The sequence below is a fragment of the Lissotriton vulgaris genome, chromosome 4_1 (assembly GCF_964263255.1).
Source record: "Lissotriton vulgaris chromosome 4_1, aLisVul1.2, whole genome shotgun sequence".
In the NCBI taxonomy this organism is placed as follows: domain Eukaryota; kingdom Metazoa; phylum Chordata; class Amphibia; order Caudata; family Salamandridae; genus Lissotriton; species Lissotriton vulgaris.
The window spans coordinates 1,311,986,733-1,312,000,995 of record NC_141691.1 but is presented as its reverse complement, the minus strand read 5'-3'; positions in this window follow the sequence as shown (position 1 = coordinate 1,312,000,995).

The window sequence follows — 14,263 nt, the reverse complement described above, 5'->3', positions numbered from 1 at the left end:
CACAATCATGTTACTTTCCAGCACAGGGTCCATGATGACGCATTGAACTGTTTGTGCACTTGAACACACAGTACAACAATAACGTGCATGTCTCTATTGAAGCTTGCGCAGTGTTGAAGGGATCACCGCTGAGAGATTGATAGAATTCACTGACAAACGAAGATCTGTGATGGCATAGTCAAAATTCTACAGCTGAGAAGAGAGGCTCCATTGATGTTGAAAACATTGTTTCCTTGATGCCATTGAAGGGCTCTCATTCGCCATCCAGCATGTAGCACCAACAAAATGCCCGAAGCCATCAGGCTCAACAAGCATAAAACTTGTAAAACTGAGATCACAGTCTAAGCCAGAAATATTAGAATCATAACCCTATGCTTCTTATAAACATACGCCTCTTTGTGGGTGCAAGATGGAGCATAAGGGTATTGATAATAAAGTTCAGGCTGTGGAGAAAAGTAACAGTGCACTAGAAATATTCTATGACCAATGCAGTAGACCCTGTCTTCACTAGTCAGTCTCCAAATATGGAAATGAATCATTTCCTGATCTCCAGAGTGAAGCTGAAGCAATGGCCAACAACTTGATGAATACTCATGGAGCAGTTATCGGTCCAAATGGAAGAACTATGAACTGGTAGTGTTATTAATTCACAGTGAACCTCGGGTACCCCTGTGAGTGAATAGGATTGTTAGATAAAAGTAGGAATCCTGAAGGTTCATGGACACCAGCCAACTCCCATCATTTGGGGCCAGTAACACCTGTGTTAGTGACAGTTTCTTTAAAGCTGACCTACAGGGGCGTGGCCAACCATCATGGTCGCGCAGACGTGAGTCAGCTCGGCTCCCGGACTGAGATTCGCTTTCAAGGAGATTTAGGTGGCCCTCGGAGTGGCTGTGGTCCTCGATGTAGCGCTCAGGACCCCTGAACGTTAGTGCCTGCTCGGGACTCGTTGGGGCATCCAGAAGAGGGCTCCAACCATCCTGATGAGACCGGGCCCAGGGGCGGAGGCGACCTCAAGATGGCGACTTGGTGATGATCCTGCCAGAACCTCCGACTGGAGCAGCGACACAGCACCATCAACCCCAACCAGCATTGGAGCTGGTCCCGCTCCCAGCGATGTCACCGGTGGCCTCCTGCACCAGGGCACGAGTGGCGATCTAGTATCCCCAGCAAGCGGCTGTTCCTGACAAAATGGTGGCCGCCGCGACGGAATGACTGGGAGCGCGACCACCAGGGACTAGGCTGTACTGATTTCCTCTATGAGTGCTCTCAGGGGCGAATGACAGCAGGACCTTGAAGCACACTTGTTGCTGTGGTGTAGAGAGGAGCCGGACGCCATCGATCCACGGTGAGCGCTCCCAACCCTGAATGTGCGGTGTGGGCCCGGTGACCAGTAGGAGAAGCGTCAGAGCCCTAAAGATCTGCGCTGGAGAGTGGAGAACAGGCGGAGCCTGCTGGATGGTGTGGGGGCCCATGTGAGCTCTAGAGTGGCTGGCGCCCGCTCTGCCTGACCCATTGTGCCTGACCCTAAGATGGCGGCTTGGGCGCCTGCAGCGAGCACGGACCGGCAAGGAGAACTGTGAGGACCCTGGAGCAGCATGCAGCCTCCTGAATGCAAGCTTCCTGTAGAGAGCAGGGGGGCATGGAAAGACACAAAGGGAGCCTAACACACCACGAGCCTGCCGCGCACAGTGACACGTCTACTAGCATATCACTGGGCGTCCGAACGGCCTGAGGCTGTCTTAAATCTGTCTTACTACTTTTGGTTCACGGAAGGCATATAATAGTAGTAAAGTTAGGATGTTGTCTTAAGTTTGACTTAAGACAGACTGAAGACACACTTAGGACAGTCTTAAGACAAACTTAAGACAAACTTAGGACAGACTTAAGACAGACTTAAGGCAGACTTAAGACAAACGTAGTACAGACTTAATACAGACTTAAGACAGACTTAACACAAAATCCTAACTTTACTACTACAAAATGCATTCTGTGAATACCAACAGTAGTAGGTTTAGGATTTTGTCCTAAATTACCTCTGTGAATCGGGCCCATAGCTTCTAGAAGTTTTGGGGGGATCAATACTCACAGGTAATAGCGGTCCAAGAAACCCACATCAAGTTGGAGGAGGGCAGACTCAGACATCGACGATTTCCCCTCATATATCAGGCTATAAATCGCAAGACACACTACGGGGTTGCGCTGATCTTCCATACCTCAGCCCATTTTATACAAGAGGCCACACAGAAGGACAGGGAGGGCAGATTTATTATGGTCAAAGGCACACTGATCGGCAGGCCCTGCACCTTGGCTTCCGTCTACGTTCCTAATACTGGCCAAGCAGATTTTCTCTCTCTTCCTTTCTAGATACTTTGCTGAGCTTTGGGTGGGGTACCTAATCATATTGGGGGATTTCAACCTTGTATGGGATCCCGAAATAGACTATTCACAAGGCCATAGAACAAGGGGAGGGGTCTTTCCTGCTACACTTAAAATAACTATACAGCAGTTGGAACTCATAGACGCTTGGCGTCACTTGAATCCGACAGTGAAGGATTTCTCGTTCTTCTCACATGTGCAAAGATCGTACTCGCAGATCGACCATGTCTTCTTCAGCCAATTTCTCATTCACACAGCCATGACTTCCCTGCTATTACCTATAGCCCTCTCTGACTATGCCCCTTTGACTTGTCTATTGGACTGGCCGAACCCACGCCCTAATTTGTTTAGATGGTGCTACCCTGAATTTCTGGCAGAGCCCGCCTGCACCGAGATGATATCCGAAAGGCAATCAAAGACTTTTCTGCACTTAATGATCCTGCAGATACCTCCCCGACCACAAATCGGGATGCTTTTAAGGCACACATCAGGGACCACTGCATCTCTCTAGCCACTTCACTTCGTAGGCTCCAGACTAAGGAATGACTAGAATTGGAACAAGAGCTCTCTGAGCCTGAGAAAACATATTAAGTCACTCCCTCAGCTCCGTCCTTGTGGAAACTCATGGCCATTAGAGGGAAGCTCAGAGCTATATACACTAACAGAGCTGAGAAAGCGCTACTCAGACTCCAGGCCCGGAGCTATGTGAGGAAGGATAAAGTGGGGACTTTGCTGGCTAAACAGAGGCTAGTTCAACAAGACAAAGCTTTTATTAAAAACATCACGGACGACCAGGGTGTGGCCCACATAAGCGAGGAAGAGAAGGCGCAAGCATTCCAAACATTCTATCACACTTTCTATCAGGCAGACGCCCTAAATGAGTCTTCCCAACAGCACTATCTTACTGACTTGGTCCTCCCCCAAGTCCCTGCCACAATCAACGCCCGCTTAGGGGCACCAATCAAGATAGAAGAGGTCCAGGCAGCGATCAACTCCCTAAAATTGCGCAAAGCACCAGGACCTGCTGGGTTCACAGCCCAGTTCTACTGCACATTTGCGGCAGACCTGAGCTCCACTTAACTCTCCTGTTTAATGCTATTGCCTCCCATCAAGCTCTCTCGCCAACCATGGGAAAGACCCTGATCTCTGTAATTAGTGCACGTCACTCGACACTACCGTTTTTCACTTTGGTACTGAATCCCATATATTACCTTTGTCTTACAGGGTCGCGTTGGACTTAAAGTATCCAATTACCTCGCAGAGTGCCTGCCCTTCGGAAAAATAATCGCCATTTAGAAATGTAAGTGCGGTATACAGCCTCTCTAGCCTAAAATGTGCATTTTAACTTAATGACACCCTTGCCGTCCCTAAACAAACGTATTGGTACCTCTTTCCTTTATCAGAAATCGAAATAACATTGGAATTTATGCGCTACGCGGACCTCAGTACCCTGGGACTCTATATTTAATAGGAGTACTTCTACAGAACCCACCATGTAATGGGAACATCTTGCCCACTTCGGTATGTCTTTTCCTTTCTCTAGCACCTATTTTGAGCAGCCCAGTTAATTTAGAAGACTAAGGTCCCCCCCAAAAACGACTCTTACATGGGATCTCATACATTTCTCTTTTAACCTATGCAGAATCTGATATTTAAAAGACATCAAGATGAAGCTTTGAGGGTCACCCAGCACCTCCGACTTGGCAATTGGGTAAGCCCAGCTACTAGGGGCCATGCGTGCATACCATCGTTTTCTCTACATCAGAACCTATTTTAACAGCCTCCCCTGGCCCTTTTTATAGATGCAGTGCCATACGAGTGACCCCACCATTCTACTCCTTCAAAAGAACCTGTTTTCTGATGATAGCTGATCTATCACTTTGTGAGTATGACTAAATGACTATACATGCCCTTGTATGGAGCACTTTTATAAGTAGCCCGTGCAGAATAAGACATCTTATTGCACAACTGGTGCCCCATTATAAGATAGTGTGACCCGTTACTCAGGAACTATAGAACATCTTGCTTTTATACTATTAGATTTCTCTGGCCTCTTGCCTAAGAAGTAGATTTTTTCTTTCTCATTTGAGTAATGAACCATGGGTTTTACCCAACAGTGAATGCACTAATGCTTATAAAGAAAATTGTGTTGTGGATGTGATAGTGACAGACTTGTTCTTTCTTTTTAGGCCAATTACTCTCTTATCTGATCCCCTGTTATCTGCATTAATTCGATGTACAAGGTCCTGATGAAGGTGGCTTGCCCACCGAAACGCGCGTAGACCCGCCACAAGGGCCAACAACTACACCTTGGAGCCCTTGCACCACATTAGCGCAGCCATCTTGCTAATTGGAATCCAGTTCCTTCTCTCATCTGTGTATGTGGTATGAATGTAGTATGATTGTTAGCACGTAAGTGAGTTGCTGTGTATGATTGTCTTTCAGGGGAATTCCCATTAATTTGTTATGGATTTTAAAACTGGTTGTCTTCCTTTATGAATTTTTTCAAACATTTTGTGTATTCCTTATGAATTGTATAAAGAAGATTCGCTGATCAAAAATTTATATGTATTTATACCCACATAAAAATAAAATAGAATAAGTAAATAAAAAATATATATTTTTTGAAGGAACTTCGTTGGTACCTTTTCTCTTTCTGTCACTACTTGTGTTGATTCATTAGAGATGCACTCACAATATTGAATTATACGGCCACTGCAGGAACATCCTTCTAGCTTTGTGTATTTCTTTTCCCCTCGGTTCCTGGGCCACAATCTATTTGTTTGAGGGGGTCCCCTTGTTCATGTTGTCTCTGTAATTCCCAAGCCAGGGAAAGACCCCCAGAGATGCTCCTCTGACAGGCCCATTGCCCTCCTCCACCTGATGCTAAACTATACTCTAAAATACTTGCCATGCGCCTACAGAACATACTCCCTAACCTTATTCATCCTGACCAATCGGGGTTTATTAAGGGCCGACAGACGCATGATTATGCCTGGGTGGTAAATTCCGTTCCGTTCGCGGAATTTGGGTAATTCTGCGTTCTGCGGAGAATGCGAAATTACCCAAAATTCTGTGTTCCGTGACTTCGCAAAATGTTTTGCTTGTTCGCGTTCTCAAATGCCTGTTCACAAGATATTTCCCTGCGAGCACGCAAACAGCAATTGTGAACAGTAAAAAAGCATCGCCAACAAGCAATTCCACGTGTTCGTGGAATTTCTACGTGTTTGCAGAGATTTTTTAACGTTTCGTGGAGATTTGCGTAATGAGATTACGCAAATTCCGCCCACCCCTATACATTATAACCTTCGAAGAATTCTACATTTAATTGATGAGACACAAAAGAAACAAATCCCAGCAGCCTTACTATCGCCCGACGCAGTGAAGGCCTTTGATCGTGTTGATTGGACCTTTTTGATGCTCTCTCTGCACCGATTTGGCTTTTGTGAGACCTTTATCAATATGGTTTGCGCCAATTTTAGTGCACGTCGATCTCGGGTGATGGTGAATGGGGTGGCTTCTGACTTTTTCCAGGTGACCAGTAGGACCAGACAGGGCTGCTCCCTATCCCCACTAATCTTTGCTCTTAGTATAGAACCTCTAGCAACCCGAATCCGTGCTAATCAGGCAATCATCGGAATCACCTTTGGGACGGATGATCACAAAATCTCCTTGTTCGCACACAACATTCTTCTCTCGCCCTCCACTACTCTACACGTGTGGGACGCAGTCACCAAATCTCTCTCTCTGACTTCGTTTTTCTCCCCCTACACCGCTATACACCACACTAAGGAGTTTCCCCCAGCTCTTCAGGAAGGGCCCGTTGACCTATCGAAAGAAGGAGGCTGCCTTACAATTTCTGACTTGTTTCAAGGGGGCAACCTATGCTCCTTTCACGATTGCATGAACCGATTTTATCTCCCCCTCTCCGAAAGATTTTACTACACACAACTAATTCACTGGGTCCAACAACCTCAGATACGGCAAGCGGCCACTAGGTAACTCCTCCCGATAGAAACATTTGTCCAACCCGGCTGGGCAAAGGTTGTATTTCCTTCTTAAACAAGCTCCCGCTCACTCTATCCCCACAGCGCACACAGCGACACAGAACATTTTGGGGCGGCATCCTGGGAACACCCCCATCGGAGAAGCAATTGGAATCCCTCTATAGGGACATAGGGAAATTCAATAGATCAATGCACCTCCGAGAAGCCCATTCCAAGACATTGTATGACTGGTACCTACACCCGCATAAATTACACTCTATTTTCCCGAACACTTCAGACCGCTGATAGCGGGGTTCTGGCCTACTCAGGGATTTAAAAAATATCTGGTGGGATTGTCCAATTATACCGACATTTTGGAAGGGAATCTTCGCCCAAATGAAACTCATTTTGGGATACTCTATAGGGGAGTTTATAGAACATGTGCTCCTGGGCCTCCGTGACCCGCTACTCAAATACCAGATGCATGCTGATCGATCGGTTCTGTGGGTGTGCTTGGGTGCTGCCAAAATGGCAATAGCAGCTTGGAAGAGACCCGAGGCCCCTTCACTCATCCAAAGGCACGCGCGTCTCTGAAGAGCCTTGGCGATGGAGTGCCTAATAGATATAGCTGATGACACACGGAAGGCCTTTCACTATATATGGGGACCCTTGGTTAGCTACCTATCGGAGGGACTACCTCTCTTGGCCAGTAGCCCACGACTCAGAGCCTTACACCTTTTTCTGATATAGACAAGACAAGACAAACCAACCCTCCTCCCCTTGATCCCCGATTTGAGAGGATGTACCGAGCTGGTTGTGAGGCCCTCTTGCCTAGCGTGGTCCATCACCCCCTCCTACATTACTACTTAAGAATCTCCAAACTCTCTGGATGACACTGTTGTTGAGTTTTCTTTTTGGTGCACTTTGTTTTCTTATTCTTGTTGTTTCTTCTAATTCTTGGTTACTTTACAGCAGCAGTCAAAGCAGCAACCCCCTGGAAGCAGTGGGGTTGCTAAGGTACCTATGTCACACAATGTCCCTTATGTCTGTTAATGGGGTATATACAAAGGGTCCACACAAGAGTTCGCTTTGAACTTAAGTGTTATGTTAATGCATCTATTTCGAGTACCGATATAAGTGAGGGGAGGATACAGAGATTGTTTAAAACTGTGATCATCTGCTTTAGCTAACTAATGAGGTTATCTCTACCTACAGAGTTTATTCAATGTATTCTGTGTAATACTCTCTGCAAAATTTCTTTAATAAAAATAATTTGACAAAAAAAGCTGACCTACGAAATTAAAATTGCTCAAGAGACAATGATCAGAGTAAGTCTCAGGTTCCGTCCTCCTACAGATAAAAAAAATAAAGATAGTTAAATCCATTGCAGATTTTCTCTCTTGGCACTATTCACATGGCTCTTTTGTTCAGCATTGCAACAACTTCTGCCTCCCAAATTAAAGTATGTGTCAGAGACCTTGGAAAAGAATGGTAGCCCAGATGGAAGAAAGGAAAGGTAGGGTCTCACTCTTGTGGATTAGCTAAATGACCTAGCAGTTTGTCATGGACATGTCTCAATTGATGAAGAAAGTAGTAGGGCATATAGGCAAGTCAAAGAGGTTTTGAGGCAGAAGTGCCAGTGGAGGATGCGATGACTGAAGACGCTGCTGCTAGTGGTGATGAAATCCCTAAGATCCTCTCCTGCTCCAAACAAAATGGTTCCTTATTGAGGCAGTAGGATCAGCTGGAACTGTTAGGCTTTGCAGTAACTTTTAAACTTCTTGCACTGCTCATGAAACTACTACACCAGGGGGTGTAGGTACAGCAAGCACACTACAGTTCTCCTCTTTTTGAAGGTGTTCATGTCCACAAGGGTTGCTCATGAGAAGCCAGTGAAATCCATCCAAGCATGAGAACAAATCACAATGGCTGTGTCCATAGACTGAGCCACGTAATCTTCTGAATTTAGGCCATGCTCCAAGATCTCTTTGGAACTTTCAACAACCATATCAGAAAAGAGCTTCTTGGTGTGGCCACATGAAGTGCTAATGGGCATGCAGCCATTTGAAGTCCAAAGGGAAAGACTGCTAGATGCAAAGAATTTGTCACCCCATAGTGTTCAATCACTTAGATTCTCAATCTGCAGGAACTGTGGGAAAAACATTCAGATACAGATTTCTAAAGAATGATGAAATGCTAAGACTTTTGGGTCCCAAGATGTAGGCCTGTGTTACTAACATATTATCTAACCTGAGAAAGGTTTCTCATAGGCATCCAGTACCGATTAAAATATCACCTCATTGAAAGGTCATAGGGCTGTTAGGCTGCAGAAGAAGGTTGCCAGATTTCTACCAAAGAGTTACATTTGACTTCAGATGTAGGCAAAGCCAATTGTAGAGCTTCTGCGCCTTTTTGTATCACTGAAGTGAAACAACAGCTCTCCTCTGAAGGTTTGGTTCAACAAAGCAAACAGAGACAGGTAGTCCAGTGTTAAATATTTATTGCAATACTATGGTATTCACATCTAGCCCTTCATCTTCAAAGTCTTTGAATGCATAGTCTACCATATAATGTTCAGTCTTGACCCAGGCAGAGATTTAGTCCTGTTGCCTAATTTCATAACCATTCACATCCAATCAGCCAGCAGTCTTGCAAGCAGCTCCTGGCCACAAGGTAACATGAGCTAAGTATTATAACTAGGTAAATAAAAAATAAAGAAGAACTAAAAATAATTGTCTTTGATGTCAATGCTCTTTTTTAAGCACTTCTTGATTTCTCTCTCTTCCTCTGTTCTTTAGATGTGAATGACTGTGTTCCCCCTTCAATCCCTCCACCTCTTACTTATTTGAAGTTGAGGTACTTTACATTCCAGAGTTTACACTTCTCATGCACCTCTATTTTCTTATGAGGATTTTCATTTGTAGGTAATTGTTTGTCAGCCTATAGAGATTTAAAGAAATAGTACCACCATCAACCCCAATCACCCACAACCACTAAAATATTGAGAAGGAAAATGAGCAAAAGAAAAACAATGAAAGTTAAAGAAATAAATGCCCGCTCTCTCTATTTTTTTCCTCCTGGTCCCTGCAGCATCCTATGCACCTAGTGGGAAGCAGTCCTTTCCTGGACTGTTACAGGAGAGTTTGCTTCACAGCTAAGAGGCTGGGGACCACCACTCTTCTGACTAGCTCTCTGGTTCCTGGTCCTTCAAATTGGTGGGATCAAAGGGCTTAGTTGGCATGTTCCACAAAACTTATTCCTATTTGTAGTATGCTTGGGGTCCCTCCTTAATGTGGAGGGCTCTGCACTTTCGTCCCTCTGCTGTTCTCCAAAAGATTATTTTCTCCTCCTCTTCCTGGATTGGGGTGCATTCCTCTGTTGCCTCCCCTTTTTGGCTCTTTGTTGTTTTCTAAGAGAATAGGATTGTGTCTTTCTTCCTTCTTTATATGTCGTTGTCCTCCAATCATCTTTTTTATACACCTTCCACCCTTCCCCTCCTCTTGCTAGTGACCTCCGTCCTTTACTCCTATTGGGGCTAGTATGTTTTTTCTCTTTAACGTTGTTTACCTTTCTTTTGCAGATATTGTGTGAAACAGACAAAGACAGTCTTGCAATTTCTCTGACACGAGTTTGAACTCTGAAATATTTGTAGGGAGACATTTGACCTAGTTGCTATTGAAATCTGGATTGTTAGAAAAACACAAAGAAGAGCTCAGGACCTGTGCCAATGTGGTGCAGAAACAAAGAAAATGGTACCTTAGATACTCCAAAGTCGTCACATCTTGACCTCAATTTCTGACTCTCAACTTTATTAACATTTAAGTCACTGAATTGTAAAAAAGGGGACAATTGGCCTAGAATGGTATAATGTATCAATCATGCCAATATAGAAATGCACAAACCACTTTCAACAAATGTTCTCATTGTAATAATGAACATGTTCCATTAAAATGATTTAAAAAATGCAATGCTACATTGAATATCATTCATGTAAACAAGGAATATGAGTAGGGTTTTACTTAGCAGTAATACCAGGATAGGGTCATGGGTCGTCTGTATAAGGAATGCAAACAAATAATAAGTTTTCCAATTCTTGACATTTTTTGACGAATGCACTCTTGACCATTAGTGGCGATTTGGTATTGGATCAATGAAAACCTGAAGGCACCGCCCATTAAATGAGTTCATAGTAGGTCTTAAATCCCAAAAAGACATCAGCAAAAGAAAGAAAAATTCTGGAAAAACTATTGTTGATTGTTAAAGATATATTATTTGTAAAGAGAATGGTATATTTTTCTATACGATGAAGGCCACTATAAAGATGTAATTTATCATAGACATTTTTACCATCATTCCATCTCAAGCACTGGTTTGGAGCATTAATTTGTGATGCAACAGGATGCCGAAACTGGCAGGGCACCTTTGCTGCCTCGATCTGAGTATCAGGCCTTGGAATATTGGATAATGCTCTAACTGACTTGGGACAGGTTTACCATTCAGAAATCTTTCAGAGAAACGCTGAAATGTGGTCATATTTAGGTCAAGGCAGGAACGCTACCACTTTGCATGCTCACGTTTAAACTTGCATGTCTTTTCTTGAACGTTAAAAAGTGAAAAACGTTTTGCTTGCGTACTGATAATGTTCCACAAAATAATGTTGCTTACATTTACACATCTTCAGAGGCACATTATCAGAACCTTGAACATTCTGTACGAAAGCTAGTTCACTGTGCAAAATTATGTTGTTTATTGTTGTCCGATCAGTGACAAAATTGTCAGGGTATAATCAATAATTGCAGCCTGACTGAGAATTCAAAAACCACAGTTGATGGACAGAATGCAGAACAATGTCATACATTCACCCCAGTACAGAGATCTGGGCCTAAATTCATTGTTTTTTTGCACTCCACACCACCCCAGTTCAGACATGGCCATATGCAAATCCTGGGAGGGCATGGCTTGGCAGTTCGGGCTGGACTGTTCCCATGAGGCACAGGGTCAGACTGATTTGCATATGGCCATGTCTGAACTGGGGTGGTGTGGAGTGCAAAAAAACGATGGATTTAGGCCCAGATCTCTGTACTGGGGGGAATGTATGACATTGTTCTGCATTCTGTTCATCAACTGTAGTTTTTGCATTTGTCACCCCCCCGAGTGGGATGGGTATGCTCAGACGTGAGTCCCATGCTCTCCACACCACTGGATTCAAGCAAGCCTGGCTGAAGATGGCTGGAATGCCAGAAACCGGTCCTCGGAAGCTTGTTTCCGGTCCAGGGAAGGCATGGCTTGGCAGTTCGGGCTGGACTGTTCCCATGAGGCACTGGGTCAGACTGATTTGCATATGGCCATGTCTGAACTGGGGTGGTGTGGAGTGCAAAAAACGATGGATTTAGGCCCAGATCTCTGTACTGGGGTGAATGTATGACATTGTTCTGCATTCTGTCCATCAACTGTAGTTTTTGACTGAGAATTCAGCATGGCAACATGAGTGATGTTTATTACATAAATAGCATCACTCCTTGGTTTAGTTAGAAGAGCATTTCGCTGGCACTATGAGGTCACACTCTGCTGGTATTCCAGCTCGGCTGATTCTGGTTTACCTCCTGTGACAGATGAAGCCCAGCTCTACACCAAGACGGGCTCTCTGATGACACTTACACACAGGCAATGGGGAAGTTAGATCACCCTACAGGGACTCTGGCAGATTCACCCACCCTAGGCGCATTAGGTTAGGGAGCACTAAGTAGGAGCATAAAATGTAATAGTACTCGTTCGCAATCATATATTCTCTGTTACACCACAATGGGTGAATTATTTATCTTCTTCTCCATTCTACTAATGCTGATCACGTTGCTCTGTTTCCTTCCATTAATCATTGCATTGCATGTATTTCACTCAAGAATCACAATGCTTCAATAAATATTGATCAAAAAAAGTAAAAGGAGGCCCCCTTATCTGTCAAATTTGGGACAGGGGAGTAACATTGAAAGGCAAGAGCGTCCCTCGAATTAACCACAAAGGTGGTAAGAAGTGTACTAGTGGTGCCAGGCTTCTTGTTATTTGGCAATACCAATCACACAGATATAAACAGAACAGCAATTCAATTCACTGGACATAGGCCAACCATTAAGGACATTTATCAAGAAACAAATTACACCCATATAGCACACATATTGTATTCAGTCTAAGCTAGAGAAAAAACAGGAAAATTGTTTTTGGAAAAATATATATCTTTTGTGTATTTATTCTAGAATGCAAAATTATCACAATAGTAACAAATGGTTTAAAAAATATACATGCAGTATATTGTACATTTAAATAAAAACATATAAAATCGCAATGATAAACAAAACCAATTTACACGATGTAGGTTTAAAATAATTCACAAGAACAGGGGTTGACGCGGCGTTTCGGTTAGGGAAAAACAATTGACAACCTTCTTCAGGACCAAGTTCTGTATTTTATTGCTGGCTTCCAGTTCTATCCTAGAGGGCCAGAGGTCGGTTATGAAATCCGAATAATAATTGTACTAAATGTTCTCAATGCTTTTGATGTAGCATGGACAGTACTAATGTCTTATGCTTGTATTGGGGAGGTTCACGCTCTGGTAGTACGAGCCACCGATATTGATTTTCAGTTTGGCCAGGTTATAATAACTGGCGAATTGATAATACCACGAGCTTTTCAATTGGCTTGTGTTGCGGTTTTGACGTTCATTTAATGGCGGGGGTTCTTCTGCCACTGGAAGTTGAGATTCGGCCTCCCTGCTCCTACTCCATTAGCGTCCCACGGATTCTGCAAAAGTTTCAACTTTTGCAGAATCCGACCTCTGGCCCTCTAGGATAGAACTGGAAGCCAGCAATAAAATACAGAACTTGGTCCTGAAGAAGGTTGTCAATTGTTTTTCCCTAACCGAAACGCCGCGTCGACCCCTGTTCTTGTGAATTGTTTTAAACCTACATCGTGTAAATTGGTTTTGTTTATCATTGTGATTTTATATGTTTTTATTTAAATGTACAATATACTGCATGTATATTTTTTAAACCATTTGTTACTATTGTGATAATTTTGCATTCCTGAATAAATACACAAAAGATATATATTTTTCCAAAAACAATTTTCCTGTTTTTTCTCTAGCTTAGACTGAATACAATATGTGTGCTATATGGGTGTAATTTGTTTCTTGATAAATGTCCTTAATGGTTGGCCTATGTCCAGTGAATTGAATTGCTGTTCTGTTTATATCTGTGTGATTGGTATTGCCAAATAACCAGAAGCCTGGCACCACTAGTACACTTCTTACCACCTTTGTGGTTAATTCGAGGGACGCTCTTGCCTTTCAATAAATATTGAAACGCCATACTGTGTATTTCTTGCGTGTCTCTTTGGGAATGCATGAGTAAACAAACTAAAGCGGTTCTATATCTGTTACCATGGTTTACTTAGGGAGTCAGAGTTGTCATTTTCTGAGGTTGCACATTTCACCTATCACCTTACCTAGTTAGGGGTACAGATGGTGCACTGTGAGCTAGCAGGACTAAGGCCAACACATTATGATGGTGTGCTCAGAATCAGTCGTGTACAGTTTTGACATTTGTGTTGTCCAAAAAACGCACACTATTACTGAGAAAGTATGTCATATGGTTGTACATGAGCTGAAATCCTTATTGGGAACTGAACATTTCTACTCTAATCAAGTTTTGCATCCAAGACGCGTTGAGAACCAAATAGCAAAAACTGTGCAATAAATGGATTTAAATGTGCATGTGCAGTAGGAAGTAAACCTCCTCAAATATGTTTCATAGAGTTCTCTATACATTGTCTTACTTAAATGTCATTCTTATCCTTGTAATAGCTTTTAACATTTACTCTTGGTGTTTTAAATGTTTTTTGGAGTA